At 41.9% G+C, this 12,008-nt stretch overlaps 1 protein-coding gene across 1 annotated transcript in view; it reads right to left on the reverse strand.

Moving 5' to 3' along the window:
• arhgap24 (Rho GTPase activating protein 24) overlaps positions 1-10,111 on the reverse strand; it is a 445,505-nt gene extending 435,394 nt beyond the window's left edge. The window contains exon 1 of the mRNA XM_043696029.1: positions 10,045-10,111. The gene's annotated coding sequence lies outside the window, so the exon portion shown is untranslated. The remainder of the gene's footprint in view (positions 1-10,044) is intronic.
• Positions 10,112-12,008: the final 1,897 nt, after the last annotated feature.

The following is a 12,008-nucleotide window of genomic DNA, read 5'->3' on the forward strand; positions in this document are numbered from 1 at the left end:
GTACAATTGCAACATTTAAGAGGCATTTGGATGGGTATATGAATAGGAAGGGTTTGGATATGGGCTGGTGCTGGCAGGTCGGACTAGTTTGGGTTGGGACATCTGGTCAGCATGGATGGGTTGGACCAAAGAGTCTGTTTCCATGCTGTACATCTCTATGACTATGACTCTATAAATACATTTCTAAGTTTTACTGTGAGTAGGGACTATTCTGATGCAGTAAATAGCAGTACTTTTGCTTAAATGTAGAGGTTGGATTTCACCTAAGTGGGAATCCAAGAATTTTTGTGCTGCTGAATCTGTTTTCGGTAACAGACACCTGCCTCTAGTCCAATGGATCTACATTATTGGCCTATAGAAATTTTCATACAAGTGCAATTAGAAGTGTTGAGATCAGTCTGGCCACACTCTGCAATATCGTGTCACTGGAGTGGTGAAGATTACAAAGGCACAGTTCACAACTTTGCTTCATTACAATGATTACCACAGAGGCCCCAGAGGAGGAAGGCATCTAATGGGAGCAGGGAAAGCAGGTAGACAACCTTAAAGTATGTGATCAGAATGTAGATGTCAATCTCCTGCAGCATGTAAGATCCGTCTTGATCGGAAAGACCTTCTTTCTACTCACTACATTATCAGCTTCTTTTCCTTCTGACCTCAAATGTGTTGCCAGGGTTGGAGGGTTTGATCTATAGGGAGAGGCTGAATAGACTGGTGCTGTTTTCCCTGGAGCATCAGAGGCTGAGGGGTGACCTTATAGAGGTTTATAAAATCATGAGAGGCATGGAAAGGACAAAGTCCCTGAATAGACAAAGTCTTTTCCCTGGGGTGGACAAGTCCAGAACTAGAGGGCATAGGTTTAGGGTGAGAGGGGAAAGATATAAGAGACCTAAGGGGCAATCTTTTCACGCAGAGGGTGGTACGTGTATGGAATGAGCTGCCAGAGGAAGTGGTGGAGACTGGTACAATTGCAACATTTAAAAGGCATCTGGATGGGTATATGAATAGGAAATGTTTGTGCCAAGTGCTGGCAAATGGGCCTAGATTGGGTTGGGATATCTGGTCGGCATGGACGATTGGGCCACAGGATCTGTTTCTGTGCTGCTCATCTCTATGACTATCTAACTTACAGCAGCTATCAATCATTCCACTACAAATTCTCTTTAATTTTGCCAAGTTCATAGACTGTATACAACAACTTGAATGCAATCATACATTTGCACAGAATTATGAATTTGAACTCCATAGATCTTTTCATTGACTTTGTCATTTCTTGTTTTTCTTTTCTACATTATCTCACAGACCCTCCAGTAAACAGTGTTATCTATCCACTCATTCAACTGACCTTGCTATATCCTCCCGATATTCTCTACATTCCCCTTCAAAATTGAGCAACCAGTCTGCTTTAACAGCATCAGCAGAGTTTAATATTGTGCTTGTTACACCCAAATATAATCATCTACATGCATTGAGGACAAAAGCAGACCCAGCACCATTTCTAACTATTTTCTAATCCAAGCAATATCTATTTTGTCCTTGTTTCTTTTTTGTTAACCAACTTTCTTCCCATGCTACATTGCTTTTTATCACAAGCCTGCATTTTAACAAACATTTGACATGATACATTATTAAATATATTGTGAAAACCCATATAAACCACATTCTTTCTAACTGCAACATGGATACATGATAAAAGGCAAACATTTCTGCAGTTTCTGCATTCCACAGCTGTTGTGTTTGATGCTGCAGTGCCTTATTTCACAATCTAGAAGTACTCCCCAGTTGATGTGTTTTATGTATACAGACATTCTCATTCACACCATCCTTTGTAAAAAGTATGCAAAACATTTATATCATATTTTCATCCTCCATTAATTTGATCTCCCTTTATTTTCATGTAATCATTTTGTAATCATCATGTAACTCTTACTACGCCTATAAAAGTCCTTATTATTTCCTTTTGTATTACCTATTAACCTAGTTCAATATCCCATTGTAGACCTTTTAATCACGCTTTCTATATTGCTCTTTGGAGAAGGAGATTGGAGTAGCTGAAGATCAGAGTTTGGATGGAGTGGTACACAGGTTTTGGAAGCTAGTTTACTTGTATTTGACATGGTCCCTCAACACACAAAAGATCAGAAACAAAGAATTACAATGAACCTGCAGCTGGCACTGACCCATTGATTTCCCTGTCCTGATTTGTTCCAATGGTCCCTCCTTATGGGACATGAGAGACAGAGATCCTCCAACTTTGGCCAATGTTTATGCCATTGACTTCCTTGGAACATTATGGAATATACGAGAATGACGTTGTGCTGTCACGAAATATATTAAAGCGTAAATGTTACCAGAACAATAGATACTTTTAAAAAAAATTAGTTCTGTGGCAAATGTATAGAAGGTCAAGAGAAACCAGGTAGACTCTTTTGCAGATGTACCTTTTGAACCACATGTTGTTCCAATATTTTCTATGCTCAGGCAATGCAATGTGTCTGGCCATTCACCTAGGCAATCTTCCCCTCCTGTAGGTCAGGTATTGAGTGACAGACTATTCCCAGGTGAAGGCTGAGGGCTTCAGAGCTTTCTTGATAATATTGCAATGCTCTTGGAACACTTTAACACAGTGAAGGAAAGGCGGCCAATGTGATTAATACAGTCTATTTTGGAATATTGTAAATAAACCCTCTTAGATTTGCTTGGTCTAATCATTAAACCCCTTGCAACGCTGAGAGAATGCTCATGAAAAGAGGTTCTGTTATCGCTAATCCATTAGCATCACCTTTAGATGGCCTTTCTCTCTCTCTGAACCTGGCAAACATCAGCCCTCAGCTTTAAAAACAAACAGAAACTGCTGCAAAATCAGCAGGTCTGGCAGCCTCTGTGGAGAGAAATCAGAGTTAATGTTTCGGGTCCAGTGACCCTTCTCCAGAACTTCAGCTTTACTTGTGCTAAGAACATATTTAGTGAGAGCCTCCAGTAGCACAGGGGCTTTGTAACCTCCAGCTGACCACTGTACCATTCCCTAAAGATTTTCACACCTCATCAACAAAGCAAGATGCTGAGAGCTGATGCCTTATCTTTTAAGGTGCCATAAATACCTCACTCCTGTAGCAAATGAAATTCTTGCACTTTCCTAGATTTCTGTTGGAAATGTTGACAACACCTCGAATACTTCCTATCTGAATTAGACCGAGATCACTGAGGGCAGGACAAGGTCAGTCAGGCAACAAAAAGTCTCATCTGCTACAGAAAAAAATCTTGGTTTCAACGATAAAAGAACAACTATCTGGCTGAACTAATGGTCAAATAATAAAGGAAGAAAACTGAATGCAAAACTAAAAGGAGGGCACAAAGAGAAAATATCTGACTTTATAAAAGTTGCCATACTTTGTGTTAATGACCCTTTGGCTGCACATGATGGAAAGCTATCAAACTGAAGTGTTAACTGTTTCTCTCTCCAATGGCACTGCCTGATCTGCTATGTATTTCTAACATTTTCTGATTTATTTTTCAAGTTTCCAACATCTGCAATAATTTTGTATTTCTATCATGTTCTCTCTTCAGGTGACATCTGAGGGCTGTGGGGCCTGTACTGCACTGGAATGTTCTATCTCCTATCTGTAAATATGTACTTTTCTGCAGTGGTTGTTAGGCAGTGATCTGAATGGACAATTCTGTCTGATTTATTACCCGCTTCTTACTCTAACTTGCTCTGACTGAAGTCATTGCAGAGTAGAACTTTCTGGAACGTGCAGTTTAGTTTTAGAATAAAATGCTGTCATTTCGAACCAGGCGTTTTAGATCCAGAAGGTGAGGCGTTTGCTGCAGGGGCATTGTCATGGGGTTTACAATACCTTTGTTTGTCTCAGGTGCATGTGGATATTCCGTTAATGGTGTGGGGAAAAGAAATGAAGCAAAGTTAAAGATTTCTCATCTTCCCCTTTCTAACACTTAAAGGGGCAAGCCATTCTTCTTCAGCACAAATAGTAATATCTAACAAGTTGAAGATTTCAGGTTGGACATGAAATGTTAATTTGATGCTAATGTGCTTATAATGAGCACGTGTGCACATTTGGACATAGAGGCCATTCCGACCCTAAAGTCTGCACTGTCCTTCAATAAGATCATGGCTGCTCTGATTGTGTCCTCCCTCCCACAATCCTGCCTAGTGACAATAACTTGGATGCCCTTGCTCATTAAGAATGTTCATCAAGACCAATGGTAGTTGCACAGGAGCCAAAAAAAGGGGGAAAACCCCAAAATTGATTTTTTTCTGGACACAAAAAAGGTTGAAAGTTTTCTAGTAACCCCAATTACATTGAATCCCCTGTGAAATGGACCTTCTGTATATTGTATTTGAAAGGCTATGTGTAACATCAGTCCAGACACACCATGTTTTGGTTTCAACAATGCTTCTAAACACAGGCACCCTGTGTAGTGTCTTGTCATATCACTGCACTGTACTACAGCAGTGGGATGACTTCCTGTATCTTCAATTTCCCAAGCAGAGAGACTCCTGTCTCACCAAAGCTATCGATCAGATGAATTTAACTGAAATCTGGGGGTTGAAATTGAGCTGTGAATTAGCTTTACACAGGCTTTTATAAAATTCCCAAATGTACTATTTTAACCCAGGTTGTTAACTCAAAATGGCTCCAGAAAATAAATGCAAAGCCTGCACTTTTTGCACACACAGAAGGATGTCAAACTCTAACTCTGAGTCATATTTTGACTTCTCCAAGTGACAGCATCCATGCCGTTAATTATAAATGCCTGAAGGAGGGACAGCTTGGGCTGAGTTTTCTGGTTATTTTACGGCTAGATTTCCTAATTACACCCAACCAGTCTTCTCACCATATCTTGCCAAATTTGTGGGATTAGTTACTTGCCTCACCCCTACAGCACCCTCCTCATCCAATTACTGTGCACCATTCCCAGAACGACTCATCACTGCTAGAATATTCTGGAATTGAGCTGCATCTCTTGCACTCATGTCATCTTTAAAAGCTCCTTGGAGAGACCAGGCAAGCACTGTCAGTTCAGAGCTGCCCTGCATGATTTCTGACACTTCTGCCTGACATGGCAAACCAGGGAAATTTGGTGCCTCACCTTGCAGGCAGGGACCTGGAGGTCCTGCTGGACAGAATGGTGCACGTCCCCCTCCTGGCATCAGCAGAGGAGGCCTTCTCTCCCCTAGCTCCTCACAAACCTCTCTGTCTTAAAGAGCCTCAAAGATTTGACCTCCACAACCCTCTGCGGCAACGAGTTCCAAAGATTCACCACCTTCGGCTGAAGAAATTCTTCCTCGTGTCAGTTCCAAAGGGTCGCCCATTCAGTCTGAGGCTACGCCGTCAGCTCCTAGTCTCTCCTATCAGTGGAAACATCTTCTCTATGTCCATTCCATCCTGACCTCTCAGTGTTCTACTGCACCATCAATGTAGGAGAAAGGCCAAGCACATTCTCCATTCCACCAGTGTAAATGTCACTGGCTTCTCTCACTCTGTCTCAGGTACTGTACCCTTCTCCCACAAACCCATAGCAGGAGTAGGCCATTCAGCCCCTCGAGCCTGTTCCATCATTCAAGAGGAGCATGGCTGATCTGTGTCTAACTCCACATACCTGCCTTTGACTCCTATCCTATAACATCTCAGATTTAAAATTAACAACTGGTTTTGCATCCACTGCCATTTTCAGAACAGAGTTCCGAACCTTGACCACAACCCCTTGTGTGTAAAAAGGCTCATACTTTACCACTCTCACTATTGCCTGTCATGTCTTCCCTCGCATGCTCTTACCCAGCCCATCCCTGGCACCAACCTTGTATGCCCTCAGCACTGCCTGCTCACTCACTTGGGACATTTCCCTGCTGGCATCAGAGGTAACAACTGTGCCACCCACATTCATTTCCCTCAATACCTACCTGCCTGTCTCATTCTAGGAGGGAAACAGTCCAGAATTGGACACAAAGTCAATACCACCTTTTTGTAAAGAACGTCCTGACTCTGACTATCCCGAGCGTTGCCTGACTGTGTTCAAGCCACTGGACTGGTATAGGAGGCTGCCCTATACTTACTGTGCTGGGACCTCTTGACTCTTTCTCTCGATTTGATTGTGGACTGCTCCGAACCATGACAAGCATTGTGCCTGTGTCAAACAGTAAGGCCAGACAGAAGTTTATATAAGCCTGATATCTCTGGCTGAGGGGACAAAGTATGAAAAGCCCAGTAAAGAAAGCATGTGGACTACAGGGGTTCAAGAAGACAGCTCACCACCACCATCGAGGGTAACTAGGATAAGCAATAAATGCTGGCCCAGTCAGTGATACCCACATCGCACAAAAGAGTAAAAAAAAGAAATGTAAGGCTGGGATGTTGTGTTCATCCAGATTGATTCAGTGTGACTGAATGCTATGACAGCAAGTGGATAGACCAGAGATGTAACCTTGCCCAGGCTATGAGCTGGGTTTGTGTCTGAGTGCAGAGTCCATGCTGCAACATTACAATGCACTGTAGCCCAATGGCACCTTAAAGCACAGAAGCATACACTACATGGGCCAGAGATGTGCTGTGAGCATTCTTAGAGGCTGGCACATGTTGATGCCAATGTCCATGAACAGAGCATGGTCTGAGATGCTGGTCCAACATGAAGGTTTTTTTTGGAGCAAACGTTGAGTCACTGGCACTTGCTCTACCTCCCATGTTAAGAATTCTCAATGTCTACCTTCTTGGCACACTTGTTAAGATAGGAAGCTGAATATTAATAAGATTAGATGTGCCATTAATAAGGCATTTATCAAGCTGTAATCCTCTTTGTTTGGCAACTGGCTGCAATCTAGCAGGAGCTTGCCACAGCTCTCGATACATGCATAACAGTTACAGCGACATTGAGCTAAACCTTGCCAGAGCTCTTGCCCAATTCTGCCACAAGTCTCACTATAGCCTACACCATTCAGGCCCCTATCAGATTCCAGTTGGTGTCAGTATATAATGCAATTAGTTTGAGGGGCCCAGAGAAGAGAATTGAAGAAGAAATTGTGGAAAATATTGATTGAACAATCGACAACAAGTCCAATGTAGAGATTTACAGGTCAGACCAAATGGGTTAGGTAGAGTTCTAAACAGTGCATGCTTGTACAGGCATTTTCATAGTATGTGGGCAGTTATTAGTTGTTTTATCTTATTTTGTGCAGTTTACTGCAATTTGTTTTCATTGTAAAATGCATGGTAATTCTTTCTCCATTGTAGCATCTTAGGTAAATTTAGAATAATGTGTAGGTAGGTAATAGACTACCCCTTAGACTTTTAATTTGGTCCTTTCATTTTCAAAATTCTCTTTCTTAAGAACTCTGCTTTCAGTCAATTCATGATTAGTTTCACAATACAGTGTCTATCTCTGTTTCCAGTTGAACTAATGGTGCCCAATAAGACAGTTTTCCCTTCTAATTGTGCAAGCAACAGAGTGGTTCATTTTTATCACAAACTTCACTTTTAACACAAAGCAGCTAACCTATTTAAGTTTCAAACAGCAACATTCCAAATGAGATTAACTAGCGGCAAAATCGTTGAAATATAGATTGGTTTTATTCACCTAATTTGCCTTTCAATAATTGTTAACCTGCGATTCAACAAAACATAGGCCTGTATCTTTTTAAATAAATATATACTTTCTTCATTTTTACCCTTTTAATTGAGTTGGTCTTGCCTGCTTCCATATCAGACTCAGTGGCAGACTGCAGTTGAAAACATGAAATGAAGGGAATACAGAGACTGAATCTTGCAAGTTCCCTACCTCCCTCCCTCATATCCCATCGCACAATTTAAATGGTATTCCAGGTAGAGCAACAGGGTTGGTACTTGAATTGGACTAAAAGTAACATATCTGCAGTTAGCAAGGCGTTGATTGTGCAGCGTTCCCCTATCAATTAAGACATGGCACTCTGTAATTCTTTTCTGATGACCTATTGAGTAAACAGACCATGACACTGGCATTCCAAAATGTTGACCCACTATCCTACTATCATCTTAATAGGAGAACAGTCAGAAAAAGCACTTTTTTTTACCGTTGATGCTATTAATCTGGTGCCAGGAGGAGAGGAGAGTGGGGGATGGGATCTGTTCCAGTCACAGGCAAAATTAATTAGAATTTCCAGGTGCCTATGTTATGGTTGTTGAGTCATAAACACCAGAAAGGGTCCAGGTTTACACTCCGATCTATATTGACTCAGCTGACTACATAAAACCTTTGCAGCACAGAAGGAGGCCACCTTGTCCATCATTGCAAGTTGTGAAAAAAGTTCCATTCCACCAGTATTTCCCCACAGCCTTGCAATACTGTCATTTCATACACACATATATATATATTTGATTCCCTTTGGGAGAGTTACCAGTGAATCTGGTCCATCTGTGGCAATAGATCAGAGAATCTGATCTCCAGCATCTGCAGTCCTCACTTTCATCTGTGGCAGTAGCATGCATACTTCAACATATCTGTGCTTCAGGGTAAAAACCAAGACTTTCTACTTGAGACCGGGATTTAATGATCCCTGCTGGCAAATGCAAAAGTGTGGATGCCAGGTGTGAGCAGGACCTGGCCCAGTGGTGATGTCTTTTTGAGGGAATGTTGTAGGGAACAGGACAGTGTTCCTTTTAAAGGAAGCCATCATTGCAGGATGTTGAAACAGCAGCTCCAGCTTGCATTTCAGGAGACAGTGAATATTCCATTCCCCCGAGTACCAACACTGACAGACCCCTGCCTGAGAAATACGCTGAGGGAGGAGGTGGGAACCCATGTCACTGGGTCATCAGATTAAGGAAAAGTGGTATGCACCTATGTCCATACATAAAACTAGGCCACATTTGGAAAAGGAAGGGAAAAAAATCTTATTTCACTGTGCAATGGTCACTAAGCACAGTATTGCCAATCATTGCAATATATAATGGATAAATCAGCTTTTTAAAAAATAAAGTTACTAATGATGTGAAACCGTCAACAAAGGAAATCACATTAAACTTATTTTAGGCTTTATATCTTCATTGTCAATATTTCAAAACGTTTTCACAAAATTTCCATCATGCAGATGTAGAGTGCCTCCAATAGATAGAAAGATCTTATTACGTACACTCTGATTAGATCTTGTTTGTAATAAAGCCACTTACACTGCACCACATCTCGTTTTTTCAACTATTTCTTTTCCAATGTATCATGGATGTCAAAATATCAATGGATCTGCCAGCAGTTGAGACCATAATAAATATTTTAACCAGACTGCAATCCATCTGCTTACTTACATCACAGAGTTCAAATCACAGATTTAAAATAAAAACTCAATTGATGAGACATTCCAGAAACAGTAACATTTTGGGACAAACATTGCTCAAGCTGATTTTAAATAATATTGCTTTAATATTTCTCAGGGGGGTAATCAACTTGTGGGCTCCAGCGTTTATTGTTAATTACATCCCATCAGCCACATTCCTTAGCAGTTCCACTGACCCTGGATGGAGACTCTTAACACGTTGTGTAACCTGAAGTTTCACATATCATATTCTGACAGCAAAGGAGACAGCAGGGACTGCTTCCCATAGGTGCCAGTGACACCAGACCACATTGGTGACACCTACGTTGCACCAAAGAAGTTAGACACTGTATTCTGAGCTGGATTCTTGCCATCAATACTACAGTGAATATCTGATTAGTAGATGCCAACACCCATTTGCAGGCACACATGTGTAAGGATATCAAATCAAGGACAACTTACAGAGAGCCAGGAAGATTTTTATTCCCACAGAATAGAAGATCGGATAATGAATGTTTGATGCCAGAATTAACCATTGGGCGGACAGCTCAGTCATGCCAGAAGCTGCTGAACCAATCTGACCTGATCAATTACTAAAGTACAGTAACGACCACATTGGCATTGAACGCAACACATCAGCATCGCCACGCACCAGCTGCTTCCTGGTTTGTAGCAATGCCTCTCATCTGACCGATTCGACTTTTACAGCCTACCACGAACAATTGGCATTTTAAAAAGACACCTACCGTGGGACAGTCGAAGAGTGTGGAACCTGGCTGAGGAGTGGGGAGCGGAGGCACAAGCGGAGAGGAACTGCTCACACACCCGAACAATTCAGAGCCATAAACCCTGCAGCAGAACCACCAGCCCAGGGAGGAAGTAGATTTAAAATAAGCTGTCACTTTCCAGAAAAGTTCCCCCCCCCCCCTCTCTTTTTTGACTGTTCAGACCATCTGTATCGACAAAGTCCCGAGGGGTGAATGGGGGGGTTGGGGAGCCGCTACCTTATTTACAGTTCTAGAGTTCAGTGGCATCCAATTGGAAAGTAACAGCGTTTTGCAGTTTAACTGGAGAGAGACAGACAGACAGATGAAGTGTGTTTGTTTGTCTCTTAGATGATCTCTTGTGTGTGTGTATGCTAGACGAGACCTCAATAGTCCTGTACTGACAGCCTTCAAGCTCTGCTCCAGGTTTCAGATTTCACAAGCAGTACCAATCCAGCCGGTGCTATGGGGAGACCGCTTCTGTTAGAATAACTCACTGCTCACACATTCTCAAGATCACCCGCGCTGGTCCTTGCAGCCACTTTCCAGTGCGTTTAACTGCTGTTTAACTGTTTCGCGGCCCCAGAGGCTGGCGTCAGCTGTAGTGAGCTCTCCCTGAGAAAAGAGCTCAGGCGTTTCCAGCTGTCCAGAGGATTGGAGTTGTTGCATGAAGGAATGGCTATTCTAACAAGCATACTGTGCTGATGAGGGGTGTCATGTGCGAGCGTTACTCCAAAGTACTTCCGCAGAAATGCTGCTCTCCAGCACAGGCTAGGTGCTGCCGTCACAGCTTTGACATCAGGTCTAAAACTTTTGCAAAATAAATGTTGAGAGTGGTTAAGAATGCGCTTGCTGTTTTAAAACCTACAAGCTGACAGTTTTTTTTAAATGGGCAAACCAGGCAAAAATATTTAGTTATGACAGCTATTTGCTCTTAAGTTTTTTTCTCTGGTTTGGTATGTAATTGCAGCTTAAACACAATCTTGTCTGTACTTCCTCAGTTTGATGTATACCTCCAGCATTTTCAAGCTATTTTCAGAAGTTCCAGCATCGATCTGTAGCATTTTGTACTTTTTCTTTAGAGAGGGAATTGTAAAGGGAATGAGCGTTGTTACATCTTCCTTAAACATTAGACTCGAAGACAATCGTGCTTTCTGTTCACGTCTATATCTTCATTTCCTGACCAGGACAGTATTGGCCTGGAACTCAATGTCAAACGTTTTCTCGGACTTTGCAAATAAAACTATATACATTTACTTTTAAAATTACGATAATTTTAGTTGTTCAAAATGCCTTCAGTTCGGATTCAGATCTTTGTTGTGTGGTATTAAGACACTGATCACAAGGTAGTGGTACCTGGTCCATGGGTAATCAATTGGAATAATACTGTAACCAGAACTGCATGGACATCATCCAGCAACATTATTTCCATCAACCTGCAGAAATCCAAGGAACTGTCCTCCCTTAAAGCATACATCGTTAACCAGTTTGTCAAGAAACAGGGAAACACATCAATGGGCAAAAGAGCCAATCAATACTCTTTGGTCCCAAACATCCCAGTCTGACCTGACACAAATGGTTTGACTTTGGATCAAATTGTCCTTTTTTAAAAATGCTGCTTTCAGTACATCAAAGTCCCCTATCATTTTGTTTTGACTGTACAACTCACTGGGCCAGACTTATCATCTATCTATAAATGCTCTTGAGAAAGTATTGGCGTGCTACCTTCTTGAACCATTGCAATCCATGGGGTGTCAGTGCACCAACAGTGCCATAGAGTCATAGAGTCATAGAAATGTACAGCATGGAAGCAGACTTTTCGGTCCAACCCGTCCATGCCGACCAGATATCCCAACCCAAACTAGTCCCACCTGCTAGAACGCGGCCCATATCCCTCCAAATCCTTCCTATTCATATACCCATCCAAATGCCTCTTAAATGTTGCA

Source organism: Chiloscyllium plagiosum, chromosome 1 (genome assembly GCF_004010195.1).
Source record: "Chiloscyllium plagiosum isolate BGI_BamShark_2017 chromosome 1, ASM401019v2, whole genome shotgun sequence".
NCBI lineage: Eukaryota > Metazoa > Chordata > Chondrichthyes > Orectolobiformes > Hemiscylliidae > Chiloscyllium > Chiloscyllium plagiosum.